The sequence below is a fragment of the Trichosurus vulpecula genome, chromosome 3 (genome assembly GCF_011100635.1).
Source record: "Trichosurus vulpecula isolate mTriVul1 chromosome 3, mTriVul1.pri, whole genome shotgun sequence".
Lineage (NCBI taxonomy): Eukaryota > Metazoa > Chordata > Mammalia > Diprotodontia > Phalangeridae > Trichosurus > Trichosurus vulpecula.
Window position 1 is genome coordinate 51,709,638 of NC_050575.1, and position 20,435 is coordinate 51,730,072.

Consider the following 20,435-nt stretch of genomic DNA (forward strand, 5'->3'; position numbering starts at 1 on the left):
CTAGTTACTGTCTTGGGTAGAGGCAGGCAAATGGCTTCATGAATAGAGTACTGGACTTGGAGTTAAAATCCTGCCCCCAATTCTTACTTGTTACATGACCCTGGACATGTCATCTAAGTGCTCTGTGCCTTAGTTTCCTCATTTCTGAAATGAGGGGTTTTGAACTCTATAGCCTCCAAGATCCTCTCCAGGATTATTTTCTATGACTCTGTGCACACAGCCTGGTTTTCCTTACTTGGGTTTCTATTTTTCATGGCTTTAATGCTGTGAGAATGTATTACAGCAGACCTTGTAGAGTTCCATTCTTTTTCCCAGGCTTCCTTCGGCTAGGGTGAAATGTACTGCAGGAGCTAAGGAGCTAAGACAAGAAGCTAATAGTCAGATCGGTTCCTCAATTTTCTGGGTGTCCTTCTGACAGCCTACTGGACAACATGGCTATTGTGTTTGACTAGGAGGACTTATGCTTGAGAGATTTAGTTCCTTTGTGGGGGATAAGCTGATATCCTACCGAGGGAGAATGAGCTGGTGTTGAGATTTCTGTGAAATCCTTGACTTTACCTCCTGGAAAGAGTGTGTAAGTGTTGCCATAACGATTTCCATGTGTTTGAATTTAAAAGCAGGGAAAGCCTTGTGTGCTCAGTGAGTGGCAGTAGGGAGGGTTCAAAGGCAACTGCTCTTCTGGCCTAGATTACATGTTCAGTAACAATTAGGAAACCTACCAGAGATATGCAAGTTTGCAGTGGGAATCCTGCCTTCTCTCCCCCATCCTCCAAGTAAAAAACGGGAAATGGCTGAAGAATCTTGAAGAACTAGACTCAATCATTCCAGATGCTTTTTGATGATCATTTTGTATCTGTTCCTTGGTATCTGTGTTCCTTTTTGTATCTGTTCCTAGAATTGAAAAGTGGGTTTAGATTTTGGTTTTAAAACAGTGTATATGTATGAGGAGGAGGGTGCCCACAGACTAGGGAGATTTTAGGTACGCAAAGCAGACAAGTATTTGCAAGGAATCTCAAGACCATTGTGTGGCTATTAGGCATTAGGGAGATCTCTGGGCTGGCTGAGAGCAGCTGGAGGAGAAGGGAAAAAAACCAGCTGGTAGAAGAGTCTGTTCGGTTGAAGAATTTGGGAGAACTTGGAGAAATGGAGACTGGAAGAAGTCAGTGCTCCAGCAGAGGGCACAGAGCCTATATCAGATTTCCCTTATTATTAAACTGTCCCCGGGAATGTCAGGAATCAAAAAAAAAAAAGAACCCTCAATGTGGAGTTTGATGAACGAAATTTGTTGGGTAGTCATTTTGTTGGAACTTTTCCTCCCCTCCACCCTGTGGATCTTAGCTTCCATTAAAGTCAGTTTGTCCTTGTCCATGGACCAAGGATCATGGCAACTGTACAATCTTAAGCTGCTGCTGTGACCTGAATTGTTTGCCTGAAACCCATCCAAGCTAATTTTGTTACTTTTAAAGAGTTTTTCTGAAGTGTAATTTCTGTTTGCCTGGTGTTGTTTGTTTTTTCTGTTATTATTCCTCTTTCCCTTTCCATGAGTTTTTGTGTCATTCATTTGTTCAGTAGAACGTGCTATCATTAGAAATTCTATATAATATAAATGCCTCAGAAGCCAGTTATTCCAACAAATTCCTTCTTTTATCCTGCCTCTGATTGCCGTATGGTATCATGGGAAGATCCCTGGTCTTGGAATCTGGAGAGACCTGGGTACAAATCCTGGCTTTGATACTTAATCAACTAACTATTTAATAAAAGCCTAATGACTGACTGACCACCAACTCTGTAATCCTGAGGCAATCATTTAACTTTTCTGAGCCTCATTTTAATCACCTACAAAATAGGGATAGGTAATCTCTGTGCTTGCTGCCTTTCAGGGATGTTATGGAGAAAGTTCTCATTGTTTGGAATTTTTATTTTATGTTATGTTGAACTATCCCTTTTTCCCTCTCCCCGTTTCTCTCCGTTTCCTTTCCCTCCAATGTCCCTGAAAGGTACTAAACAGGTGATAAATGCAAGGCTCAGACAAGTTAAATAATTTGTCCATGATTAAATAGTGGGTTATCACTCAATCAACATTGACTTGAGACACTTAGTATCTGTGTGAACCTGAGCAAGTCACTTAACCCCTTTTGCCTCAGTTCCCCATCTGTAAAATGAACTGGAGAAGAAAATGCCAAGAAAAGCCCAGATGGAGCCATAAAGAGTTGGACATGACCAAACAACAACAAATATATTTCAATCCTGCAAATATGAAATGTTGTATGCACTTTCCCATGAGGTTACAACAGCCAGAACACCATGCGATATCTCTGATCTAAATGTGTTTTTGTGCAGTTGACTTCATGGGACTGAAATATAAGACTTTAAATTTATCTCTGTTAACTTTTATCTTGTTCGATTCACATATTTGTTGAAACTTTTAGTACAGGAGAGACAGATGACAGACAAAAGGCCACAGTATAAGTGAGAGGCAGAGGTGGGGTTAAAAAGCACAGCTTCTTAGGTTCCCAGTGTAATTTTTAATACTATGAAAGTTGAAATCCATGAGAGATTGTATGAGGTGGAAGCCGATGGCTTGGGCTGTTTTTCAATTAAGACTAATTTTTAAAGAATTCATTTTTATGGCTACTTTAAAGCTTTCTGTCTTCATAAACTACAATACCCTTGCTTTCCATTCTGGTATTGAGATCGAGGTGTCTTGAGATAAGGGGTCTGTGCATTTATTTCCAGTTTTCTGAAGCTAAGACTTCTCCTGGGATGTGCCAGAGTTATCATGCTTCCAAGTCACTCCTTTCCTTCCTAATGGTCCACTTGCTCCCTAAGTTTCAGTCTCAGTATTGGTGTTCTACTGGAAAACATGCCATATTGACTTTCCTCATTACTGAGGATTTGCCCTATGCTTATTAAACTTGTGGTTCAAAGGAAAAGAAATTTAGTGTTGTGTATTTTGAAAAGGAATCTTTTGAAGCACTTTCCAAAGTCCATTTCCCTTTAGCTACATACAGAAGGAGTTTTAAGACATGTTTAATCCCAAGGAGAAGTATGTTATAGAGAATAAGGCTTTAGGGAAGAGAAAGAGCACGCATGCAAACACACACACACACACACACACACACACCCTTCCAATTACGTAAGTATGGAGTTGGGTTTGTTTAAAACCTCAGCAGGAACATAAAAATTATAAGGGGCTATGCACATATTTTTGTTGTTGCTGGGATGAACTTTAAATCATAAAATATGAGAAGCAACCTGGCATAATAGATCAAGTCCTGGCCTTGGAGACAGGAAGACCTGGGTTCAGACCCACCTCTGATGCCTGCTGCCTGTGTGACCCCAGGCAAGTTGCTCAATCCTTGTTTGCCTCAGTTTCCTTCTTTGAAAAATAGGGAAAATAATAGCAATGCCTCCCATGGTTGTTGCAGGGATCAAATGAGATAATAATAATTAGTGTGGTGCCTGGCTTATAGTATGCAGTATATAAATGTTAGCTGTTTATTATCATTATTATTATTAATTATTATTACCAAAGAAGTCAGTCCTTGGCATACAGATGTGATGTATAAAAAAGTCATATTCTGAGTTTTGTTGTTTAATTGCTTTTCAGTAGTGTCTGACTCCTGTGTCCACATTTGAGGTTTTCTTGGCAAAGATACTGGAGTGGTTTGCCATTTCTTTCTCCAGCTCATTTTACAGATGAGGAAACTGAGGCAAACAGGGTGAAGCGATTTGACCAGTCACACAGCTAGTAAGTGTCTGAGTCAGGATTTGAACTGATGAAGATGAGACTTCCAGACTTCAGCCCTAGTGTACTCTGGCCACCTGCCTACCCCATAATTCTGATAATAAGTTGGTATTTTCAGGTTTTAGAATATGGCACAAAACCTTGGAGAATGGGTCATGTGGTACCTGAAGGGTTAAAGGGTACACGAGAAACGAAACCAAGGCAGTGGACTTGATTTGGAGGTTTAATGTCATAATTAACAAGGGAAAAGAATTGTTGTCATTTCCAAGCCCTTTTAGGCCTTAGGCTGAATTATATTATCACGCTTTACCCTGACATTTTTCTAGCAAGTGGCATGTAATACAAGGATAATAGCAATAAAGGTGGCATGCTGTAATCAACATTGTGTCGGAGTCGGGAAGAACTGGGTTGAAATCCCACCTGACTATGGACTAACTTTGGACCTCAGTCTTCTCAAATGTAAAATGGAGATATTATCTTACAGGGTTATTTTTAGAATCACATGAGATGGTGTATGTAAAGGGCTTTACTGTGCTATGTTATTAATAGTATTATTGCTGTTACTAACTTTTTTCTGTATATCCTCATGTAAAACTAGAAGGTCTCATTCTAGATAGTTCTGGGATACAAGCAGCAAAAACAGAACAAAATGAACAAATCTTTAAGGAGAAATACTCAAGATCCCGGGCAAAATTCTGAGTCTCAGTTTCCTCATGTGTGAAATGAAGGAGTCTGGATAATTGATTCCTACAGGGCCTTCCAGATTTAAATATTATGATCCTCTAAAGAGTAGGTGTGTTGTCTGGAGTAGTTTCATATTACTTCTCCTATGGTTACTTAGTACAATAAGGCTATGTATGTTATCTATTCCGTACATGCCATCCATAGTGCCTCATTGTTACTTCATCCCACTGTTTATAGCTCATTCTATTTGGCCTCGGGGTTTCAGACATCAGCCAAAGGAAGGAATCATCCTGTCAAACTTCCAGCCGAGGATGCTGAAATACCAGCAGGGGGAGTGACTTCTCCAAAATGGTATGGGTGGAGTTAGGAGTAAAACTCAGGTCTAGACTGCCAGCTTTTATAGCAGAAACTACCTACTTGTGCTGCCTACCTATGGCAAAGAGTGGGCTTAAACAGGCCTACTTTTTTCTGGAATGTTTGTCAATAGGCTGCCAGTCTGGTTATTTTCTCAGGATGACCTCTCTATCTCCTTTACAGTCTATTGTCCCTGGTTGGACATTCATCTAAAGAGAACCTTGCTTGAGCCATTGTTGCCAGAGATGCAGAGCTGGGCATTATTCCCCAGAAGAGCTGGCCACAGCAAAGTGAGCAGTTCAGCAGAGGGCACAGAGATCACTTGGCTGGCTTTTGAACTCCCTGTTTCTTTCTCTGGGCCTGGCAGCCAAGTAAGGTCAGTTCTGAGGGGACGATCAGTTACTCTGGGTCCTGAGCACTTGTAAAGCAAATTAAAAGTTTAATAAAATAGGGCCAGGGGGTGGGGACCTACTTTGGTCATCACCTCTTACCAGCTCCTTGTTAGTGTTTTTGTTACCCAGTCTTCTGCTATTTTTTTTTTTTGGAGCATCTGCTAAACATTGTAGACTTTCCACATAGGGACAGACTATCAGCCACAGAATAATTTTGATAAAGCATGCAAGGCAAATGTTTATTATCAAAGTCCAATTTTTAACAGAATAAAATGACTTTATTCCACCTGGTCTAGGGCAGAGCATACATTGACCTTCCATTTCCCTCCACCTCACCCCCTTCCTCTCAAAGCATTTCTTAAGCTGCCTCTACAAATGGTAATGTTTGGGGTGGGGGGAAGGTCCCCATCCATGCTGGAATCTTCAGCTTTGCCTCCGGAAGTCAGAGATCTTAGGAGCTAAGTAAATCTGGTTCATGTGAAAATGCCTGTGGTCATACAGAAAAAATCACCGCGGGGTGTTGACTCGTGATCCGGAGCCAGACGCTGGTGAAGCAGGAAGAACCCCTGAAGTCCTTGCCGGGAGGCCAGATGGAAAGGAAGCCACCATGGCCTGGCCAGAAGCATGGATTGATTGGATACTGCAATGTTTCTCCTTCCTCTCCCCCACCTTCCATACAGATGAAATCCAACTCCGTTACAAACTGCCTTCCAGATCAGAAGAGCCAGCTATTTCTTTGCCATCAAGAAGGTCCCAGACTTTAAAAGCCTCCCCCCCCCCCAAAAAAGTGGAATTTTACAAAGCAGTTTTAAAATAAACAGTCTTTTTAGGACAACTGCCTCTGAAAGGGAGAGCTCCCCACAGGTCTTCACTATGAAAGGTTCTTTGAGGAAAGCCATATCTAATTTTTCTCCATTTCCAGGTTTTTGCAGATTCCTGTTTTGTTGTTCATTTAGGACGTGGGTTTTTAAACTGTTTTGTGTGACATGGACCCCTTGGGCAGTATGATGTAGCCTATCAACCACTTCTCAGAATGATGTTTTCAAATTCATTGAATAGCATATATGGGATTACAAAAGTTAGGGAAAATGAAGATTTCATTCAAGTTCACAGACCCGCCACCCCTGAAATTTGACCTAAAATTCAGAACCCCTGATTGAGAGGTTTTCAGATCAAGATATTGGATATTCTTCACTAGAGTGTCTGAGATTCTCTCCACTCCTTGTAACAAGATCAAACCAGGCAAATGTTGGACAAGTTGTGTCCTTAGGCTTCAGGAAGTCCTAACTTCTTATGAGATAAGCTTACTTTTTGTAAACCCAGTGGGTGCTACTGGAGGACATTACAAAATCATGGGAGAGGGAGGTGGGGGAGATACTTTCTCAGACCTGCATACCAGAGCAATCAGGGCTGGATTTGTACCCACCCAGATCTCCCCCATCCTTCACCTGGCTTTTTTAGGGTCATCAGGTGTTGCTAGGGATTGATATAGCATCAAAACTAGACAACTTGTGGTTTATTGAGTGATTGTAGACAGAGAGAAGATGGGAAACCAACGAAAGAAAACTGAGATTTTAGTTCCAGAAAACAAAGACAATTAAAATAAGAAAATAAGAAAAAATTGAATATGGTAATATATTCAAAGAAGGAACTTTACTGTATATGCTTACTCTCCCAGAGTAAGTTTGGCTCCATTTTGATAATCTTTCTTTTCTTTTTTTTTTGTTTGCTTTTTTTTCTTTGGAGGGGGGCAGGCAGGGCAATTGGGGTTAAGTGACTTGCCCAAGGTCACACAGCTAGTAAGTGTGTCAAGTGTCTGAGGCTGGATTTGAACTCAGGTCCTCCTGACTCCAGGGCCGGTGCTCTACTCACTGTGCCACCTAGCTGCCCCAATAATATTTCTTAAGCATGTCCAGACATAGTGAGTGAGACAGTGTGGTGTTGTGGATAGAGAACCAGTCTTGGATTCGTGAAGATCTGGGTTCAGGTCCCTCCTGTGCCCCATACTGACTCTGTGCCAGTCCCTTAACTCATTGCCATGGGCAAGTCTCAGACTATAAATTGCAGAATGATTTTAGATGGGTATTGGTAGAAAGAATTTGCTAATGAGGAGTTACTTATGCCAGTAGGTTTACAGATCTGATACGAAAGACTGTGTTAGGCTCTGAGGGTACAAAGATCCACCACAAACACTGTCCTGAAAGATCTTGCAGTTAGTCTGACAGAGGAGATAAACACAGGTAACCAGGCTACGAGGAGGAATGTGGTAAGTGCAAAGGAAAGGTCTAGGCCAGGGGTGGGGAATCTGCAGCCTCAAGGCCACATGTGGCCCTATAGGTCCTCAAGTATGTAGCCTTTTGACTGAATCCAAACTTCATAGAACAAATCCCCTTAATCAAAGGATTTGTTATGTAAAACTTGGACTCAGTCAAAAGGCAGCACCTTAGGCAAAGTGCCATAGGAAATTTGAGAAAGAAGAGATCTTTCTTTGGGGAGGGTCAAGTGAGGATTCATGACGGAGGCAGTACCTGAGCTGGGCCTTGAAAGAAAGGAAGGATTTCAATGGATGAAGATGAGAGGAGAGTCCTTTCCAGGCATGATTGGCTAGTGTTAGCAAAGATGAAGAAATGGGAATGGGCAAGTTGACTATGGGCTGGGACTGGAGGAACATAGGGGAGGCCAGTGTTGTTGAAATCTAGAATATATACAAGGAGTATTAACGGCCAAAGCTAGAAAGGTTGATTGAAGCCAGACTCCGGAGGACTTTGAAGGGCTAGGGTCAGGAGCTTTATACTTGATTCAAAAGCTGTTGGGAGCCACTGGCAGTTTTGAAAAACCTTATCATGATGAGTAACCAGCCTCAGTCACTCAAAAAAACATTTATTAAATGCCTGCTATGTGCTAGACACTGTGCTAAGCACTGGGGATACAAGAAGAGGCAAAAGACAGTCCCTGACCTCAGGGAGCTTACAGTTTAACAAGGGAGATAACATATGAACAAATACATCCAAAACAAGCTACATATAGGAAAAAATAGGAAACAATTAACAGAGGAAAGGCACTAGAAGTAAGGGTATATTAAGAAAGGCTTCCTGTAAAAGATAAGATTTTAGTTAGGACTTCAAGGAAGCCAGCAAAGTCAGTAGATAAAGTTGATGAATAAGAATATTCTAGGCATGGGGGACACAGCCAGAGAAAATACCCAGAGCTAAGAGATGGAATATCTTGTTTGTGGAGTGTCCAGGAGGCCAGTGTGTCACTGTATCAAAGTGTATGTTTTTAGGGGGCCTGGGGGTACGTGAAAGGTATAAGGAGACTCAAAGGTAGGAGGGGGTTAGTTTATGAAGGACTTTTTACACCAAATGAGATTTTGTATTTGATCCTAGAAGTGATAGGGAGCCACTGAAATTTATTGAATAAGGGGATGATGTGGTAAGACAGTGTGCTTTAGGGAAATCATTTTCATGGCTGAATTGGAGGATGGACTGGAGTAGAGAAATATTGGAGGCAGGCAGACCCATCAGCATGCTGTTGGCAATAGTCCAGGCATGAAGTGATGAGGGTCTGCACCAGGATGGTGGCAGTGTCAGAGGAGATAAAGGGTTATATTCAAGAGATGTTACAAAGGTGAAATCCACAGGCTTGGCACTCCAGAGTCAAAGGTTTGTCTCTCTCCCATGGTATATACTGGCTATGTAGTCCTGGCTATGTAGTCACTTGACCTCAGTGCCCTAGGCAACCCTCCTAAGATTTCCAGCTGCAGAGAATTGCAGGTCCGCATTGATGAAAGGAGTTTCCTCACCAGGAGTATACCAATGAAATCCAGATTATGATGGAGCATTAAGAAGATGAGCGTTTTTGTACTGAGGTAGGTTGGTCTTCAAAAAGTAGATGCACCTTGTACCTGAGACCATACTTTTGCTTGTGCAAATACCAGAATCTAGCCTCAGAAATGCTGAACTCCACAGTCAGCTGAAGCTTGAATGTAGATGAGATCATCTCATCCCTGTAGAATCTTAGGCTACAGGATGGCTCCTCCTTGCCTTCCCTGCAGACTCTTTGAAATCTGTTCTTCTAGTGTCTAAAGTCTATCAACTTTTGCTTGGTACTCTTGCCCCTCCTAATGAATGGTAGACTAAGACAGCTCAGATACTTTCTCCCAAGGTTTTCTCTTGATCGGCCACAACTGGTCCAGAATAGCAGTTCTCCTTGCTATTGTATCTTCTGAAAGATAAAACTGTTGTTAAGGCAGATCTCTTCAACGGCCTTCCCAACAGTTTCCAGTCTGTGCTATATCATACTGCTAGATTTCTCTTCCTGAAACATAGACCCTGATCACATTACTTCCTTTCTTAAAGGTTTTACATGATTACCCATCGCCTACCTAATAAAGCTCTAGCTCTTTGTCATCATAGTCAGTGTGTTCCACGTTTCAGCCCCTGCCTGCCATTTTAGCCTCATTTTTATGCTACTCCCCTTTACCCACTCAGAATGGCAGCCGGACTGGTCAACCTGCTCTCCAAATGTGGCCCATACTTGCCTGCTTCTAACACCTTTGCTCAAACTATTCTCTTCCAGGAATATTCTCTAACACTTACAGTGTACTTTAAAGTTCTAAAAGTCTTTTACTTAGCTAGTTAACTCTTTTGATCCTCAAACAGTCTGAGGAAATATTTGCTGTTATTTTCCTCATTTTTGTGAATGAGGAAACTTCTCTGAGAGAGGTAAACTGATGTGACGAGGATCACACAGCTTTTAAATGTTTGAGGTGAGATAGCAACAACAATAAGCATTTATATATCACTTTAAGGTTGGCAAAGCTCTTCACAAATACTGCAACCCTAGGACGTAGATGCTATTATATCAGCTCCATTTTACAGTTGAAGAAGTTGAGGTAGGCAGTGGTCAGTGCCTTGCCCAGGGTCATATACCAACTAAGTGTCTGAGGTTGGATTTGGATTCAGGTCTTCCTGACTCCAGACCCAGAATTCCCTACACTGTGACAAACTCCCATCTCTACCTTTTAGAATCCTCTCTGTCTTTCACTGCCCGGTTCAAATAGCATCTTTTTCAAGAAGCCTGAAATCCATTGCTTGCACTCTTACTTTGCTTGAATTGGGAAAATTCACACGGCTTCAGACCATCCAAATCGTATAAATTGTTATTCTTTCTATTCTGTTTACACCGAGTTGTGGGTCCTATCTTTGAGTCTGTTGTAGGACATATGCTAGTTAAAAACTAAAAAAAGTTCTTCCCTACACTTTCTCATGTTATTTGTCAGGGAAAATCAAAGACATGTTTCTTATTGGTTTGATCTTTTGAAAATTTTCCCTTTTTGTTTTTTATGGTTAAATTAAGGACTGAAATCTCATGCTACCATCCATCTCAAACCACATTTTCTGAGAAAGGAAATGTTTGACTTCAAGCTGTTGATGGTAGGGGATTTTTTAGAGCTCCTTTGATTTGAGTCTGTTGTTTGTTTGTTCTGGGCTGTTATACTTTTGTTCCAACTTATTTTTCCAATGACTTTCTTTCCCCCTTTCTTGTGATACTGCTTCCTCCTTCCTCTTTTGAGATGTCACCCAGAGAGTTCCATTTCCAATTCAGGAAGGAGGTTGTAGGAGGGAATAAACTGGCTTTCTTTTCTTTCTCTTGTTTTTTCTTTCTTCCTTTCTTTTTCTCTCTTTCTCTTTCCTTGTTCCTTCCTTCCTTCCTTCTTTTCTCTTTCCTTCTTTCTCTTTCTTTTTCTCTCTTCTTATTTCTAGGTTTAATTCAACAAATATTTATTGAATACCTACTATGTACCAGGCACTGTGCAAGCAGTAGAAACATAACAAAAATATTCTAGAAGAACTTATATGGACATAAAAAGTAAATATTAACTAAATGAATATAAAGTAATTTGAGGGGGTAGGAGCTTGGAGTGCACAGTTACTGGAGGGATCAGGAAAAGATTAGTGGCAGCACTTGAAAGGAGCTTGGGATTCCAGGTAGTGAGGGTGAAAAAGGAGAGCATTCTAGGCATAGGGGATAGAGGCAGGAAATTAAGTGCCGTGTTCAGATAAACCACAAATAGGCTTGTTTGGTTGGATGGTAGAGTGCATGGTGACAAATGATGTAAAATTTGTCAGAAAAAGGTAGGTAGAAACTAGATTGGGGCTTTGACTGCTCAATGGTTCACAAAGATCTTTCCTCATGACAACCCTGGGAGAGGTAGGTGCTGTTCTCCCCATTTTACCGATGAGGAAACTGAGGACTGGAAAAGTTAAGTAACTTGTATATCATTACACTGGTAATTAGTTGCAAAGCTAGGATTTATATCTAGGGCCTCTAAATTAAAGTTAAATTAAACTCTGGTTTGCAGCCAGCAATTAGGACAGCACATTTTTCTCATGCATTGAAATCTAAGTGCTTTCTCAACCCATATATAGAAAGGGCTCTACATTTGCCTGAGCCAGTTACCAGTTGATGCTCTCTGTCACCACTGTGGTCACAGGAGTCATTTCTTGCCACATACAGTGTGGTAGGAATCATTATTGGCCCCACTTAAGGTCCTGAATTGACGATTTTCGCAGCATTTCTGCAAGGCCATAGTGGTCTGAGTGTCTAAACACAGCAGGTCCCTCCAGGGCAGCTAGCAGCCTTCTCATTGGTAATTATCTATCAGCCCAGAGGGATCATCAAGCAGGAGACAGGAAAGCAAGCTACGGGGATGGGACTGCAGGAGAAGTAATGGAGAGAAAGGAGGTTCTAGAAAGGATGAAAGCCCAAACAAATCATTCTTCTATTTGCTGGGATTGTCTTCGAATCATGTTTATTGACAGGAAAAAACCCATGGCCTGTAGACTAAAACATAGCACAGCAGTAGCTCTTCTCAGTTTTGGAATGGTGTGTGTATTTGTGTCTTTGTAGCTAGCTGTGTTCAGGTTGGTCTCGCTTTTTATCTTGGCCAACTTCTAATTTTTGGCCCCCAAGTCTGTAGGCCTGTGACTTACCCTTTCCTGGGGGACAGGCTGATGTGAATTGGTGAACATTCCAAGAACTGCCTTTATTGGATAAATTCAGTAGACTATATAAAGGCTTGTTTTATGCTCCTGCAATGAATATTTATTGAATAGCCCCTATGTGTTTGAGCTATGGGAGATACAAAAATTAAACCATAGGTCTTGCCCTCCAGAAGCTCTCAGTCAGATTGGGGGGAGGTGAGATGCACACAAATCATCATAACCCAAGGCAGAGTAGGACAGCTGGCCCCGAAAGGGCTTCTTATCTGGTTTCAGGTCATGGCCTGCAGCAGGCCTCATACTTCCCTGTGTGTTTTCAGGGCTTTCCATCATCTAAAAGACCCTGCTAACCGTGCACCTGTTCCCTTGGAAGAACTGTAGTGCAGATTTACTTTGGACGCTATCTTTTTTCCTTCCCTCTCCCCTTGTACCCACCTCCTGACTGAACCAGCTGCAGCTGCTTTTTGCCCCTGCAAGACCGACTTGATCCCTGTAGCAGCTGTCTTTGCTGCACCCTGGCAACTCTTAATTTCCTGGAGGTATGCAATACTTTGCAAAGACTAGTCTTACTCAGCATGCTCTGGAAATTTCCACTAATCTTTACGGTCACTGAAATGTTTCCGTGTGTGTGTGTGCACATGCGCCTGTCTTCCTTCTTCCTCAAGAGATGGCCATCTTATCTAAAAACTTGCAACACAAGTGAGAACAGCGTCCTTCTCTGTGCACTGATCACTAAAATATCCATATGTGTCTCATTCCAAGCACTGAAATCCAAGTACTAGAAACCCAACAGCTTTGCCTCTTGCCCCCACTTTTTTCACGGCTTTCATGTGGTACAATACAATTTAACTCAAATGTTTGATGAAGCATTGAGGGGTATCCTTCTTTCCCATCTGTTTAAAGAAACAAAGAATTTGAGAGCTCAGCTAAATCGATGCTTTCCTTCTCTAATCTGGGAGTGGAATCTTAGGTTCATGGACTTGGAAGGGACCCTTGAGATCATTCCAGTCTCCTCATTCTCACTGGAGGAGGAAGCCAAGGTCCAGAGAGGTTAAGTAACTTGACCAAAGTCACACAAATATTAAGGAATAAGGCCAGTATTTAAGCTTAGATTTTCTGACCCCAGACCTGTTCACTTTCCACTGGGCCACTGCTTTAGGCCTTGTCCTAGCATACAGCAGGAGTCCTCCAGAAACACATAGATACAAAACCCAAACATATGGCACAACTTAGAATTACTAACATATTAAAGGCAGACTTTCATTGGGAAAATGCTGCTGTCCCCAGGACCACGAGAAAAAATGGATATTTGCCAAAACGCATTTTGCAATCCCAAAGGAGAAGGGAAATTGAGGTCTTGATGCCAAAAGAGGTTGAATATCCTGAACTGAGTGCCTTGAGTATCATCATCTTGTTTAATCTAGGGAATATCCAATCCATTAAGCATTATTAAGTACCTACTATGTGCCAGGAAGTAAGAGGAAGAGTGAGGTCAAAGACCGTTTACTATATTGGTTTTTTTTTTGCCTCAGTTTCCAGAGTGCGTAGCTCAGTGCCTTCATAAAGTACTTAAGGTGCTTTGTTATGCACTTTAAATAGATGCTTAATGACAACCTGTTAAATTGAATTTGTTTTTAAATTTTTTAATATCTTTTGTTTGAGAGGCTACATGATGTGGTGTCTAGAGAGCTGGTCTTCAAGTCAAGAAGACCTGAGTTCAAGTCCTGCCTCAGACACATACTGTCTGTGGGACTATGGTCAAGCCATGCAAACTCTTCGTGTCCTAGACAGCTTTCTAAGACTGTAAATTGCTGACTTGCATTGGGGGAGGCCAATAAAATCACCATGCTTAGCATAGTACCTGGCATATAGTAGGCACTTAATAAATTTTTATTGATTGATTGAACTAGTCGCTTCCCTTGTCCTTCCCTTTTGTTTATACCACCTGCTTTTCCTAATGTATCACTCCCCATCAAGCTATCCCTTGTAACAAGGAATGAAAAAGAAAAGAGGAAATACACAATTCTGCTAAACTAACCTAATTAATACAGCATTCAGTTTTTGTTCTTTGTATTTACATTGTGGTCAACGTCATGTGCATTGTCTTCCTAATTCTGCCTACTTCCTTCTGTATCAATTCATGTATCTTCCTGTGCTTCTCTAAATTCTTGATATTCATCATTTTTTTAAGGCAGTAATATTGAATTTAATCAAACTGGTGTGGTTGGGAGAACTCTGAATTCTGAGTCAAGAGACCCGGCTTATATTCCCAATTTTATTACTTGCCAGCTGTGTGGCACTGGGGCAAGGGATTTGTTTTCTCTGGTCCCTAGTCTCCTTTTCTAAAATAGTTTGTTGATCCAGGTCTGTTTAGTTCTGAGGTTCTATGATTAATTAATAAATGCAAAACAGTGAATCTAGCAAGGCCTAATATCTCTCCTGTGCCCTCTAGAGTGCTTGATTCTACTTGGTACTTCAATGCTGACACCTGTCCTTTCACAAGAGCCTGGGGCTTCTTCCCAAGTGTGTTCTCCACTCACTCTCCAATCAGGGAAGTTTCTAAAGGTCTTGACTTTGAGTAATCTTAGATGTGTGTAATGCAGCAGTAGGGGTTGGTTCTCAATCTGCTCTAACCTGGATGCAGTCACATAATTGACATGTAATGAGCTCAGGGTATCTTCTCCTTTACAGTTTTCTGCCTTTATGGTAATTCTGAATTCCCTCTTCACAATGAAATTAAAACTTAATTTGCTTTGTATGGTGACTAGTTCTATTGCATAGCTCCGCCCCACATCCACAGCCCAGCTGGGACCAGGTAGCTGGTGAAACGAAGGGAAATAACAGTAATAAAAACCCTGCCCCTCTCATCATGTGACTCTTGAGATGAGCCAGGAAATCTTCTAATTCTTAATAGACACGTCGGATATTATTTTAACCATGGCTAAGGTCTGATTTGACTCACTGAAACTTAAGGCAAACTTTATGTAAATTAAAAGGATGGTTTCAATCTTGTAAACGTGCCTTTTCCCCAGCAACATCCTATACTCATAAACAAATGTTTTGCTAAACCCACAAAAAAAACATCACTATTTTGGAGTCTAAAATAATGACATCAGAAAGAGACTCTGCAGAGAGATGTGTCGGGAATTCAGGAGACATGTGCCAGATAGCTGTAAGGAGAACCGTGTTGAATAGATCTTCTCGTTAATGTTTATGGAGAAATGGTGACGAGAAATACACAGGATGAGATGTGGAGAGGTTATGCTCTGCTGATCCATAATTTAAAGCAGTGAGGTCAAACTCAAAGAGAAACAGGGGCCTTTCAACTGCAGGTGAAGGTCTCTGTGCTCTGCATGTTGACCTAGAAAACCACATATTATCTCTGTTACATTTATTTTGTTAAATATTTCCCAATTACACTTTAATCTGGGTCAGAACAGGACACATTGCTCAGACACCTCTGATTTAAGTGTCCATCAAAGTACCAAAGGCTCCTCTATCTTTCCTGTCTGTCTGCCCAGCCCCCAACTTCTTCCTTCCACATTTTTTCCCCCAACTTTGCTAAGTGCCTATGTTGTGCCCCAGGTACTGGGCTAAATACTGGGGAATACACAGAAAGGCAAAAAGATATTCTCTGTTCTCAAGGGTGCACAGTCTAATGGAGGATACAGTGTCCATCACCCATGTACAAACAAGATATACATAAGATAAATTAGAGGTAATGAAGAAAAGGAAGGCAATAGCATTAAAAGGGATCAGGAAAGGTTCCTTGGAGGAAGGGATTTTAGCTGAGACTTGAAGAAAGTCAGAGAAACCAGGAGGTGAAGTTGAGGAGGCAGAAAAGTCCAGGCATAGAGGACAGCCAGTGAAAATGCCCAGAGTTGAGACCATCTTGTGCAAGGAATAGCAATGAAGCCAGTGTCACTGGATCACAGAGTACATGAAAGGTGTTAGAAGATGAGAAAAGTAGGAGAGGACCCGATTATGAAGGACTTAGAGTGCCAGACAGATTTTATATTTGATCCTGGAGGTGACAGGGTGCTAACCACTGGAGTTTGTTGAATGAGTCCCGAGAGCCAGGGTTGGCATGGTCAGAACTGTGTTTTAGGAAAGTTAGTTTGACAGCTGAATGAAGGATAGACTGGAGTGGGTAGAGACTTGTGGCAGACTATTGCAATAGTCCAGGTGTGAGGTGATAAGAGTCCATACTAGGGTGTTGGCAGTGTCAGAAGAAGGGGTTGTATACAAGAAATCTTACTAAGACAGAAACAATAGGATTTGGCAACTGATATAGGGGGTGAGGGAGAGTGAGGAATCAAGCATGACACCTTGGTTGCCATGAGACCTATATGATTCACTTTACTTGAACTGGTTCCTTTTAAGTGACTCAGGAGGTAAGCTACTATGTCTGGAACTATGGCATTTTGAGGCTTTTTCATATGAATGAGAGGAGGGTAGGGAAGAAACAAACACGATCAAGGGTATGTTTTGTTTTGGACTTGTGGGGAGGAGGGTCTGGATCAGAACTTCTGATGTTGAAGCTTCTTCTGCCTATATACCTAAATTTGAGAGGTTAGGAAAGTGATTATGGTCCCACAATTAATGTGTGTCCACACCTGGCCCCAAGCGTTCTTGACTCTGAGGTGGCCCTTTGCCCACTATACTCTGTGTGTGTGTGTGTGTGTGTGTGTGTGTGTGTGTGTGAATCAACTTAATTTGTTAAGTTTTCTCTTCTACCATTTCATCTTCGAGAGATAGCTTTTCAGAGTTCACCAGGCCATAAACTTTTAGACCTCTATAACAACATGTCAAATCCAGTCATGAAACTGAAATATTTTCCTAAAAGACATTCAAAAAGAAAAACAATACTACTGCCATCAGGCTTTCTTTAAATTAATTACTTTTTAAAAAGATTAACAGTAATGGTAGTGGCTGTTGAAAATAATACATCTGCATTAGGCAGACAGAATCTAATTGCCTCTTTAAGGCCAGTAGCAAAAGTGAACTGCTCTCAGGAGCTTAAGGCCAAGTCGGGGGAGATGTTTTGTGAGCGCTTAAGATGATCGGCAGCAGAGATGACAGAGATATGGCTGCCATCTATACTCACTAATGGGCATGGAGGCTCCTTTTTCAATTGTCCCCAGTCAGCTGATAGGCTAACAAAGCTGTAGCCAGTAATATCAAAGGCAGATGTGAAAAGACCTTGCTTTGCATGCAGGAACGCTTCTAAAAAAAAAAAAAACTGCAACAGCAACCAGAAATTCCAAGTTCGTTTGCAAAGGAGTCTTTGAGTAGAAAATATTTGGGCCTCTTCTGTTTTATCTACATAGAAAAGGAGGCTTCCTCTTGGCATATACTTCGAATATCAGACAGCCTAAATTCTTGGATAGGCTATATATGTGTGGGTCCTTTTACAGCTTCCTTTCCCCTGCTGCTTGGGCTTTGGTATTACCATTAAGACTGAACTCCTAACAAGAACCTGCAGCATACTGAGTTCTTCTGGGGTTGAAATAGTTTTTTTCCTTGCAATATAGTACAATAAAAAAGATGATTGCACATGAAACTGCAAATTTACTATGTACAACTTGCTATTCCTTTTAAATATACAACGAAATTAGCACGTACAGTTCTTTTGTTTTTTTCTTCCCTCCCCCCTTACCCCCATCTTAGAGATGGCTACCATTAGACATAAATAGATGTGTGTGTATGCAAAATTATTCTGTACATCTGTTTATCAGTTCTTTCTCTGGATGCAGGCAGTGTCTTTCTTCATATAGTTTTATTTATATATAGTTATTATATATAGTTATATATAGTTAGTTTGGGTATTTATAATAATGAAAATAACTTATTCACTGAGTCGTTCTTAAAACAATCTTGCTATTGCTATTGGTTCTGCTCATTTCCCTCATCACTATTTTGTGCAGCCTTTCCATGTTTTTCTAAAATCATTGAGCACGTCATTTCTTACAGCACAGTAGTATTCCATCATAATCATATGCCACAACTTGTTCAGCCATTTCAACATAGTTTTAAAATATTAAAATAAATAAAGCAAACTGACATGCTGGTATGGTAAGAGAACAGGCCCTTTAGAGTTGCTACTGAGGTCTCAGTGTGATGAGAATTAAGGTGGCTAGACTTTGTTTTATTTTCTCATATCTAAGCTCAGATTCCCCAGCAGTGGGATTGGATGCTGAAGGTAAAACGTAGCTTTCAGGTTGGTCTGTCTTGGGTCTAAAAACAATAGTAAGTGAAGAAAAATAAGGTTCCAAATGCAACATCTGCCTTGAGAGAGCAACTTTTCTGGACTCAAATTGTTGAACTTTAACTTGGATAATTCAAAACCATTTCCCATTGACACTGATAATTGAAAATGAGCTCTGTTACCATCGTCTCCAGATGGAGAAATCGTGACAGGTGCATTTGATTTGCTTAAGATTTGAAAGACCAGCTTCTGAGTTTATCATACATTCCATGTTTCCAGGCCTTGTGGGGGACCTTAGAAAATTGGTAAGGGTTGAACCATTTAGTGCTCACAAAGAGCAGAACTCACATCATGCATGTGATCTCATGGCACCAAGAAAGTGAAATGGCATTAATGTTCCTGACATATTAGTATTGTGATCAGAATTAATCGAATGTCTTACTGACTGAGAGGGTAGTAGGGATAGGGATAAGGTTTGGAAAGGGGGGAAGGGAGGGAGATTTTTTTTTCCCTGTAAGAAATACCAAAAAATAGTTGATAAAAATGGTTTCAAGGCACTAGCCTTGCCTGCTGATTCCTCCCATTCATCTTGCAAGTAGAAAAAAGCATGTAAAAAAAGTATTCATCCTGCAGAGATGGAATTGATTTGGGGTGCAGAAGAGGTAAAGCCAAGGAAGCCTTTTTAAAGTATATAGGCAATTGAAAAAGAGTTTCAATTAGGTAGAATAGGAATGTGAAAATGCTTTGTCCGGACATGCTGTGAACTTAAGTATTTTCTCATGTAGGTCTGTGAGGGGGCAGAAACCGCCTCAAAATATTCTTTCTTTGCAGCCTTTCACTCCTCTCCACACCTGCTTGGCACACAACCACAGATGCTTTCCCTCCCTCTTCTCCCCCCCACCCCCATCACACACACACCTCAACATTAGCTGTCCTTCTCTAAGAGTTATGGACTAGACAGTTTGGATTTACAGTGGGAGTGGAGATCACCCGTGAAGATTAGTTTGCAATTTCAGAGTTAACTGTTCTGCTAATTTGATTATCACATTTAACTGGAACCACCTGCAATGACTGTGAAGACAAAGTACACCCAGGCATGGGGTTGTGGGCCCCCCAGACCGACCCTCTTCAGCTGTCAGGCTGGATTAAGCAGACACATTTTAAAATATATGTGAAGTGTTCATGCCTTGGAGTTAGCACTCTGCCTTCTTCTTTTGCATCTGTGTGAATCCAGCTGGAGGAGAGGGAGGGTTAGGTTTTACTTTGGGCCTCTTTACTGCCTGTGCTCTAGCTTCATGGAGTTTGTGGAGATAGTTGAAGTGTGGTCCCTGTGTCTTGGAATCTGTGCTGACCTCTTATTCTCAGGCAGGAAGACTCTGTCCTGCGATAGCCCCATGAAGTGGTAGGTAAGGTTGAATAGGATGGGAAATGCACCCCACAAATATTTGAGTGAGCTCACGTTGTTTTCTCTCCAACTTCTTGTAAAAGCCTGTCTGCTTCTATTCCAATCCCAACAGACTTGGACAGGATCATAGGGTCATGGATTTAGTGACCTCAGAGGTCATCTAGACATACCCCCTCATGTTACAGATGAGGAAACTGAAGCCCAGAGAGGTGAAGTGATTGGGCCATGGTTACAAAGTGGGTAGATGGCAGGGCTGGGTTTTCAAAGTCTTCTTCTAAATCCAGATCCCTTTCCAGTGGACCCATTCCATTGTCCAACAGTCCAGTGATGGATCACTCCTGACTCGAGGAGTCAAGATCCAAGGACCAGGTTCCTCTCCGCAACGAAAGCCAAAATTAGTTTTATGTCCATTAGAAAACATTTATTAAGCACCTTCTATGTTCCAGGCATTGTGCTAAGAGCTGAGGATACAAATACACAAAAATAAGAAAGACAGTCCCAGCCCTCAGGAAACTTACCATCTAAAGGGGGAAGACCACTCACAAAAGAAAGCTGAAAAGGAGAGAAGGGAGACGCCCAACACAGAGGCATAATAGGATGTCCAGAGGAGGGTACCTAAGTGGGAAATGAAGACATGGTT

The 20,435-nt window shown here is 41.4% G+C and overlaps 1 protein-coding gene across 1 annotated transcript in view; it reads left to right on the plus strand.

Moving 5' to 3' along the window:
* The window catches only part of ARHGAP26 (Rho GTPase activating protein 26), a 531,098-nt gene that overhangs the window by 343,199 nt on the left and 167,464 nt on the right, over nucleotides 1-20,435 (plus strand). The gene's annotated exons all lie outside the window — the stretch shown is intronic.